We start from the raw sequence: 10,450 nt of genomic DNA, 5'->3' as shown, positions 1-10,450 counted from the left end.
AGTGAGCTGATCCTGAATGGGGCCGGTGCTGACCCAGTTTGAGGTGCCAGAACCCCAGAGGGCATCTCCCGCCTTCCACCCACCTGCACTCCAGAAGATGTCATTTCCATATTTTCTCACAACTCTTGGAGTCTTCCTGGTTTCTGGGATGTGCTTGGCAGGCAGGCTTTGGTGCCTGGCTCCTTCTATAAACAGCGTCTCTACGGAGACGTGAGCGAGGCGCGGGGTTTTATGAATGGGGAGCGTTGGTGGCATATGGAGGCAGCGCTGAGCCCAAAATGAACGTGAGAAAAGAGGGAGAGGGTGCGAGCTGGCTTTCAGCTCGGCGGCGGCTGGAGGAGCGACATTCCCGCCTGCTCCCCGCCTGGATGGGTGCCCGGGTCCCTGCGGAGCCCGGCACAAAGGGGCGGCTCTGGCACCCGAGCTTTTGGGAACACAGGGCTGATGATGACACCACACCTTTTCCTCTGCCCTTCTCCAGCTCTGTCCCATCCACCTCCCCTCCCTCCCGGCCCTGTGGCTCTGGGGGAAGCTGCTCATTCCCAAGGAGCTCTGGATCCTCAGAGCATGGCCGGGAGCCCGGAGCAGGATGGGTGGGAACGAAGCAGAGCTGGCAGCCTTGGCACATTAGCCAAGATAAATGCTGGATGGAGGTGGCACTGACGCAGGAATTTGCTGTGCCCTGTGTCGCCCCCGTAGCTGGGGCTGGCGCTCTCCCAGTCCATGCAGTGCTGGGCCCGGGGCAGGGCTGCAGTGCTGCTCCAGGTTTGCTGCTCCCCGCGGCTGCCTGCGCCTGCTTTGACTCCCAGTTAAGAGATTTGCCAACTGCGATCTCTTATTTTACACCGATTTGTGAGGAGGTTCCCCCACGCACCTCTCCCACCCGCCACTGCCTCTGACAGCTTATTTAGAGGGGGCTGGTGCCCAGAGGTAGAATTTGCAAACAAATAACTCTCACCCGACATGACAGCGCGGAACAGGCTGCGACAATCCGCCGACGTGACAGTGACAAGAGGAGTTTTGTGCTCATTAGTTTTCCCAACATAAAGACTCCATCTCTGCCCGGCCCTCGCCGCATGTCACGGGGAACAGGCTCCTCCAGCTCCCTCCCAGCTGCTGTGCAGATGCTGTGACTGGCTGGGGCTGTGGGGGCCTCCTTCCCCTCCCCAGGGAGCTGTACTGGCACTGCTGAACAGCAGCCTTGTCTCTGCAGCTACAGGAGGGTTTTACCCCTGGGTGTGCATTTAGGACATTCATTAGGATGAATCCACCTCTGGTGGAAGAAGGGAGGAGGGCAGGGATGAGGCTGCCTTGCCTCTGGTGCTTAGTGCAGAGATCTGAGATGTTGTTCTTGTCTGTGGTCACAGCAACTTCTGCATCGACTTTCCTTACTTTTAATCTGAGGGATTTTCAGTTGCCATGAGTTGTCTCCTGCAGTGTGATCTCCCTTGTTATGATGGGAGTGTGGGTGGCAGGGAAAGAGGAGTAAATCCTCCCACCCCTGGAACTGCACTGCTGGCTGGGATTTGTGACAGGACTGCAGAGGCTGAACTCCCTGGGTCTGTGAGGGGCTGAGTGGGGATGGAGGGACTCCCCACTTTCATAATTTAATATTTTAACTCTTGGGCAGTCTGTCTGGCAATGCATTTGCCCACTTAGGACCACTTACCTGATGGAAAATCCATTAATTCTGCAATTTCAATCCTTGGGGGATGGAGGAACCCCTTCTCCACCCTTGCCCTCTCCCAAACTGCAGCAACCAAATGCCTCAGGGGCAGCTGCTGAAGGTCCACAGTCCAAACCCACCCGTCTCCCCCAGAGCAGCCGCTGAGGACACCTCTCCTGCTGGGGTGCAAGCGGGCTCCCATTTTTCCTAATTAGTCATGATGTCTTGCCCATCACAGGAATAAATAGCAAGCTTTCCCTGAGGGTGTGAGATGAGAAGCACTATTTATCGTTGCTCTCAGAGGAAGCTGACAACATGACAGGTGAAATATCAGGAATAATTAAGAAAAATAATGGTTTTATGTACTTTATTGCACCACCAGCAGGGATGTATTGCCAGCGACTCGTGCATCCTCTCGTGTGCCCCCATCCTTTTCTGGGCTGCACTGCTGTGTTTGTGCAGTGCCTTGTGTCTGGGGCTCAGTCACCACTGGCCATGCCCACAGGCACCCCGGGCTGCCCAGAGCTCCCAGGCCCCAGTCTCAGTGGAGCACAGGCACCAGCTCAGTGGTGGCTTCACCCTGCAGGCAGGGTTCCAGCTCTGAGGTGTGCACAAACCTGCCCTTTATAACTCCTGTTTTCCAGTGAGCTCTTGGTCCAGGAGACAGAAAGAAAAACCCCAGTAACCTGTGTGTGACTTGGGGATTTGAGGGTTTTTCCCAAACTGTTGGCCTCAGAAAGTGGCTGAGCCCCTGAGTGCTGTGCCAGGGCTGCAGCCAGACTCATGCCCTGCCTGGGCTGAGAGCTGCTGGCTGTGCTGAGGAGAACATTCCCCCACTTCCATGGGGAGCTCCATGACAGGCGAGGCACAGGGGAAGGGGAGCAGCTCTGGCGACCTGGTTTTCCATCACAGCATTCCCTTGCCCTGGGGAGTTCCTGCTCTGCTCAGGCTGGTGCTGGGCTCCGTGGCTCCTCGGGAATTCAGTGCCAGCTGCGCCCTGCCCGCGCTGGGAGATGTGTTTGGTTATGAGGCCGGACAGCTGGGGAGCTCAGGAACTGTATCTCCTCAAACAATGTGCAAATCTGATTACAGCAAGTGTCACTGGGCATCACTTAACTCTTCCTCTGCAGCCCCAGCCTCGCCTGACAGCCATAATAGATCTCTCGGATGCATCCTACACGGGAATAAAACGCCCAGTCAAAAGCGCTTAAAATCCCTCAAGTTTCGGCTTTGCTGATCACATCTCCTTGCTGGCTCGGGTGCTTTCGGGGCCACCCAGCCCACACCGAGCCTCATTAGGGCTGTGCAGACACATTCCCAGGCGTGGGCAGTGAAATGTGTCTGGTTTTTGGCACTTGGGAGAAGAGCCATTGTGTGCCACAGTGCTCGTCCCCTCTGGCCATGTGCTCCCAGGGCTCGCTGGCTTTCTCAGAAGCTTGTGAAAGGGACCTTTTGTCAGGGGAGTAGAAATCCAGCAGCAAACAACTCTCAAATTGGGAAACACTGCTCTTGGGGCACTTATATTTAGCTCTCTCGCAGCACTGTCCCTTCAATTTATCCTTGTGCTTTTGTCCCTTTAACCACGGGCACCAGGGTCTGAAAGAGAAAGATGCCGGAGAGGAACAGCAGCTGCTTCTTGCAGAGGTGAAGGTATTTTTAACACAATGCCCGAGAAAAACGAGCTTGTTTCCTCCACCCTTCAGTCCAAATCATCCTGTGAAGAGGCTCTAGAGGAAAGAGAAGCCCGTGTATGTCTCTCCACAAAAGCATCGTGGAGACAAAGCCACATACAAAGGCTGGAGAGGTGAGTGAGATACACAGGCAGGGCTTTGTCCCAGCCCGGTGGCCTGCTGTGACTCACTGAGAAGCCGAGGTGCTGCCAGGGAGGCAGGAGAGTCATGGATATTAATTTAAAACATGCAGGGTGGCCAGGATCCCAGCCCAGGCAAGGAAGAGGATGAGGGCCGAGTCACAGCAAGCCAGGTCCCTGTCAAACCGAGACTGCTTTTTGTTCTTTTAAATATTTATGGAGCCCTGTAGCACCTTGTGCTGCGGCCCTGCATCCCCTGAGGCTTTGGAATCAGATAAAATGTCCAGAGCAGGGTTTGCATCTCTGTGTGATGCCACTTCAGAGCCTGCCTGTGACCATTGGTCACCCCCTGCTTTGAGTCTCACATCCCCTGGGGACCTGGGCAGGGTGGGGGTGGCTGCTGGGGCCTCTGCTCGACCTGGGGGATCCTTGTTGGGGGTCAGGGTCTGCAAGGAAGGGATGTGCAGAGACCCAGGAGCCACCTTCCCAATGGAACACGCCCAGCTCCCTGGGTGCCAGCTTTGTCCCTCTGCTCCCAGAGACAGACCCCCTGCAGGAGCAGCCTCCTCATCTCCAGGAGCTCCTCTTCACTGGAGCCATGGCAAGCTCTGGGGATGTGCCCACAACTCACCAGTCCTGCTGAGGATAAGCTTTTTCCCCACCCCTTCCCTATCTTTAAAACATTTGTTTTCTTTATCAGTAGCTGGCTGGGAGCAAGTCCAACAAGTCTTGAGGTCAACTGTGCGACCCCTCCACTCACCAAGCAAATCAGCCCAGATAAGATCTGGACCTCTGAAGCCAATTGTAATTTAATACAGCTTAAATTGTAAACATCCAATAGTGGCAAAGGAAATATGATCAAAGCCATTGATTTTTTGTAGTGACACAGTGTCTTTTTGACTAATTCCCAATAATGAGAAAATTGAAACCTGTTTGCAGATATTAGAAGCCTAAGTGGTCAAGTAAATAATTAGCAAGCTACTCATTTAAGCTCTGAGTATGAAAGACCATTGAGCTCCTTACTTTCAAGTAAAATGCTAAAAGATGCTGAGCATCTTGAAATAAAATGGGGGAAAAAAATCACTTCAGGCAGCAGAAGATGGATTTCTGCTGGGAGAGCAGGATGCTTACTGTAGAGAACAAACAGCTTTTCCCAAACTGCATCAGTGCAGCACTGCTCATTTTCCATTGTGCTCCCTGCATTTCTGGCCCTTGGATTAATGGTGGAGCGCTAACGAGCTGGCCTGGCACGGCATTCCAGGGAAGGGCTGAGGTGCTGCTGGCTGCAGCCACACACAGGGTGTGTTTGGGGTGCCAGAGGCAGCACAAGGCTGGGTAAGCAGAGCCATGGGAGATCCCTCCCCAAGGAGAGCGTCCCGGGCAAGGCATATTTGGCCATTTCCATGCAGGAAGGTCTGTGTAGTTGAATGTGTTTGATACGGGCTGTCTGTGGTGCCAGAACAGAGGGGAATTCAGAGCTCTGCTAGAGCCCAGCTGCCTCCCCTTTCCATCTGGAAAGGGCAAAGTACACCTGGGAAGAGGTTTCAAGAAATAGAAGCAATTTGTTCCTGCTTCCCCGTGAGAGGAGCTGCTCCTGCCTGCGCTGAGCACGGCATGTCTCGCTCTGTTCCTTCTCTTTGCTGGAGGAAAATATCTCACCTGGAAACGGGGGGCACAGGGAATCCATTGGGCTCGTGTAGCTCATGGGTGCTGCTGTGTGGTGCTGACGCCAGAATTTTGTGGTGTGTGTGAGAATTACGGACCGGAGGGCACGAAAGTGAGGCGTCTGGTTTCCCCAGCAGACAAAATACCTGCCTGATTGCGGGCCCTGCGAAGGCTTGGAGCCTTTCAGAGCCGCGCTTCCCTGCCAGGCATGTTCCGTGGGAAGCTTGCCAACCCCCCTGTGGAGACAGCATTCAGGTTTGTCTGGATTTCCACGTGCTTTCAGGTGTCAGGATTTCAGCTGGATATCTCAGCTGCCGTTCCAAGCGCAGGGTGGCCAAAAAAATCAGGATGCAGCAGATAATGGTGCCGGTCACGGCGGAGCGGCGCTGCCGAGGGCAGGAAGCCACCGATTATTGTTCATGCCAGGCCCGGGCTCACAGTGGATGTCCTCAAAACAGCCGCGCTCTTCCCCGGCCCTTCAGCCAGGAATGAAAAGGCTTTCATGTTCTGCGGGGGCGGAGAGCACAATTTAAGCTGACCTGGCTCCGGCTGGGATTCGAAAGGTCACTTTGAGTACGGCGCTATCTGAGCCCATTGATTTAAAAAAAAAAAATAAAATAAAAAAAAAGAGCCCCAGCGCTGTATGGAGGGGGCAAGCGCGGGAGAGGAAGCGAAAATAGCTCTGGCAACAGTCATTGTTTAAAACCAACAAAGAGGCACTGAAAGGCTCCCCGCTCGCCACTGTCAATAGCCACGGCCAGGGCGAGGGCTGGAGCCGCTGCCCCGGCCAGGAGCTCCTGCCTGGCCCCCGCCGAGGGCTGGACAGGGCCAGGATGATGGTGATGGGGAGGACTGGAAGAGTAATTCTGCCTGAGGGAGCTGGAAAGGGGCTCAGCCTGGAGAAAATGGGCATCAGGGGGGCCCTTCTGGCTCTGCTCCCAGGGAACAGGGACAGGAGGAGAGGGAATGGCCTCAGGCTGGGCCAGGGAGGTTCAGGGTGGACATCAGCAGGAATTTCTCCACAGAAAGAGTGCTCAGGCCTTGGAACTGCCCAGGGAGGTTTGGAGTGCCCATCCCTGGAGGTGTCCAAGGAAGGGCTGGAGGTGGCACTCAGTGCTCGGGCTGGGGACAAGGTGGGGATGGGGCACAGCTGGGACTCGATGGTCCTGGAGGTCTTTTCCAACCTCAGTGATTCCGGAATTCCCTGGAGAGGGCAGGGAATGATTGGCAGCTCCCTCCTGGTGGGCAGGGCAGGTGTTCAGACAAACCCAAACGGAGTCTGAGGGACCAGCCATGGCTGAATCATTGCCTTGAAAGCATCCGAGGCCAGGAGAGGAACGATTTGCCCTAAAGAGCTCAGCCCACTGTCAGCTGCTTTGTGAGCATTAGTGAATAATAAGGAGCGAGAGCTGCACGAGCCCTGGGTGCACGCACTCATCTGTCACGTAACAAGGGAAGTATTGGCACACTGTCATGTTTCAAACAGTGCTGATCAATGGGTTTAAAAAAACAAACGCCGCAGCCTGGCCCCTGCGTGCCCGGAAGCAGCGCTGGCTGGGTGGTGGGGCTGGCAGTGCCAAGGCAGCTCCTGCCCACCCACCCACCCTCCAGCTGAGCAGGGCACAGCCCCTCTGCTCTGCCTGGATGCCCACGAGCAGGGAAGGGGACAGGGGTGGACACCCAGGTGTTGTCTTGTCTCTGTGGGGCTGAACTTATCGGTCCCCAGCTCAGTGTCACAGGGACAGTGACATCTCGGAGGTGCTCTGGGTGGTGAGGGGACATCAGAGTCATGGGCTGTCCAGCTGCTCCAGCCTGGGCAGGGCTGGGAGCTGGGGAGTGGGAGAAGCCATGCAAGTGCCATGCTGTGCCTGTCTCTCCATCATTAATTGCAGTGTGCAGCCGTGGATGTTTCTGTGGCCAAGAGGGAAAAGGGAACACTCAAACTTCTGACTGGATTAGACAGCAGGGAAAAAGAGGATTTTGCCCTGGCCAGTGATGAGCAAAGGTGGAGGCAGCATCTCCTGGTCTGGGTGTCTGAGGGAAGAACAATGAAAGAGCAGAGGAGGCTCTTCCAGAGAGCTCACACTGACAGGTGTTTGGGAAAGTGATATTTTCCTATTGACTCAGGGGGGAGAGGACAAACGGATTGAGGGATGGGAACCCCTCTGCTCCAGACACAAGCCCAGAGGATGCACCCAAGGAGGCAGAGCTTTGCACCAGCAGGAAGGAGCAAAGCAGGATCCCTTAATGGATTTATTCCTTCAATTTCCTTCAGCTCTTCCAGGCTTTGGATATAAGCAAGGAAAGCAAGTTTAGGCACAGATTATAAAAGTGATGGATCTACAGAAACAGGAGAGGTTTGAAGGGCTGAAATTTACTGCAGAGCCTGGCCCAGAAATGACCCTCTTCCTCCTCCTCGACATTTTTTGTCTCTTGTGCAGAAAAATGCAGCTGGTCAGTGTGACAAGTGGAAACTGGAGCTTTGTCATTGCTGTGCGATGCTGAAACAATGATGTATGGCTGGCGATAGATCATGTTGGGTTTCCGGAGAGCAGCGAAGACGAAGGCATGAGACTAATTCATGATGCATGAACACATTGATCTTCCTGGCTCTGGAAATACAATGTAATGAACCCCCGCTAACAGATCATTTTTGTGCCACTGCACTTCACTAATATCTAATGATTTCACCTTGCTCTGAGATAAAATATAATTGTATGGGAGTTCCAGCTTTGTTCTTTAATACTCGCATAGAGTTAACGAATTATGTTTTCCTCTGTAGCTGTCAGCAAGTTGAGACAAGCTTACAAAAGCCCCGCAATTACCAGGCTAAGATGCATGTTTAAAACCCCGTGTGTGTGTGTGTATGTGGTGTGTTTATGTATAATGGTTCCATGCTCAGAGCCTGGTGTGATGCTGGGGGCTGAGCAGGGCAGGAAGGACACAGAGGATGCTGAGCAGAGGGTGGCTGTGCTCAGGGACTTCTGGATCTCATCCATCCAGCTCAGGGAATGGCAGGAGCTTTGCAATGGCAACCTGCAAATGCTGCTGTTTGCAGCATCCTGGCTGGTGGCCGGCAAGCCCAGCAATCCCATTGGAAAGCACAGTTCTCCTTTTATCTCCCAAAGTCCATTTGGAGATCAGCCTGCCCCTGTCTGCCCGCCAAACCTACAGTCAGGCAAAGCCTTTTGCCTAAGAAGATAAGTTTGGGGTTCTTTTGTGAGCACCCCTGTGAGATCTTTGCACTTCCCCTCAGGGAAGGTGCACACAGATTTCCCCTGCTTGTTGTGTGTCTGAGTCAGGCCCTGTCTCTCTCCCAGCCTGTGCTGATGCCCATGGCCTGTCTCTGGTGATCAACAAGAAGGATGCTCCCCAGTGAGGAGGAGGGCAGGAGGAAAGGAGAGGACAGGTAAGCACTGAGTCTCAACAGAGCCTCCTTGTTCTGGTTTGAGGGGTTGGTGACCCTGGTGTGTGTCCTGGAGCAGCGCCAAGAACGCTCCTGGGCTCTCAGCTCTGGCCAGCAGCGTGCCAGCGCCGGCCACTTCTTCCTCTGACCTCCGGCAGTGTTTGTCTTGGCCCCTTGCTTACAGTGTTTGTCTCTGCCCCCAGTTTTTCTGGGGCAGGAGGGGTAAACTCCTGTTTGCTGCCCAGCACCTGCTGCAGCTGGGTCCCAGCCCTGGCTGTGCCTTTGGAGCACACGCCAGGAATGAGCCGGAGCGCAGATGGGAGCTGAAGGTGAAGATGTTTGTGAATTCTTCAAAGCGAGCCCGGCTGGTACAAAAGGAGTCAGTGAAACCCTAACTGCTCCTGACAGGGAGAGCTGCAGTAATGCTGAACCTCATTTGAAATTCCCTCTAGGCTAAGTAAGGCTCTTCCTTTCATGTGCGGTGTTTGGATCCCTTCTGGGAGACCTTTCCTCTGCACCGCGCTCCGTACGTGCGGTGTTGACAGATGATTAAGATGTGAAATCTCTGAAATCAGAGGAACAGCCCCGGTTTTCATTGTGTGCTCAGGTGTTTATTCACATTGGTGTAATCATCTCAGCCTCACTCTCTGGCTCAGGACCTGCTGCCTGTTGCAGGAGTGAGGTACCAGAAGGCAAACCAGTCCTTTACTGGTAGCAGAGTGTTTATAGTGGATGGTCTTACTGGATTTGCTGGTGTCCTTAGAGGTCACTTTACGAGGCTCACTTCATGCAGATGAGGAGCAGAATGCTTTAGCAGACTCAAACCCTGTAGTGTGATTTGGGGAACCAGTGATTGCTGCTTCTGCACCTTTTGGATGTTTCCAAACCCCAGGGTCAAACTGCACCACTGGGATGGAGCTGGGTTTTTGGGAATTTAGGCGAGGCAGACAACGCCCATGAGACATCATGTGGTGGGGAAGATAAGACCTTTGATGGGATCAAAAGGGGGGATTTTTTTTTTTTCCTCCCAGCAGCTCATATAAAACAAACAAACAAAAAACCCCAGATAATTTACTGTGGTGCCTGTCTGGAGCGTGGGGCTGGGCTGGCAGTGCCAGAGTGTCCCTGGCTGCTCCCAGCAGATGCTGACACTGAAAGCTGTGTGCTGGCATGGGAGTGGAGCTGGCCCCAGCTCTGCTGCAGGACACAGGCTGAGGCCGTGAGCGGTCTGTGCCGAACCAGTGTCGGTGGTGCTGGAGCCCTCCTCACACAGGGCTGTGGCTTCCCTGGCACTTATTTTGATGTCTTCCTTCCTCCCCTCCCTGTGATCTCAGTGTCTTGACTTTTCCAGGCACTTTTCTCCTATAAGAATATTAAACACACTTAAAAAACACTTAAATGCTAATGTGAAACCTGAAAAGAGGATGTCAAATGTGCGAGGCGCTCTGAAGACATGATGTCTCTGTAGAAGGGTTTGACCCCAGTAATCTAATTTGCTTTACATTTAAAATGATACTTCATTCTCCTATTATAAGGCTCTGTGTCATTGGCTCATAAAGATTACCATTTCTTGTCTTCCAATTGTAATAAATCCCATTCAAGCACCCTCTTGATTTGAAATTTGTCACGACAACATGCAGAGGGCACAGTTCCTGCATTTTATGGCGCGGGTGCGTTAGATACTCATCTGCAGGAAGGATGATGCAAGAGCATAAAATGATTTGTCCCTTTCCTTTCTCAATTAGGTACATGTTTAAAAAAAAATTAAAAATCTGAATTATAGCTTACTCGTCATTCTCCAGCAGTAAAAAGGTTGGGCTGGCAGGGGAGCCAGGCTGGCTGGATTGGCCCTGCTTTTCCCTTATGCTGGGGAATAATCTGGTTTCTTTAAAATCATCTGAAA

Source organism: Onychostruthus taczanowskii, unplaced genomic scaffold, assembly GCF_017590055.1.
Source record: "Onychostruthus taczanowskii isolate IOZ18803 unplaced genomic scaffold, ASM1759005v1 scaffold43, whole genome shotgun sequence".
Classification (NCBI taxonomy): domain Eukaryota; kingdom Metazoa; phylum Chordata; class Aves; order Passeriformes; family Passeridae; genus Onychostruthus; species Onychostruthus taczanowskii.
This window is presented reverse-complemented; position numbering follows the sequence as displayed.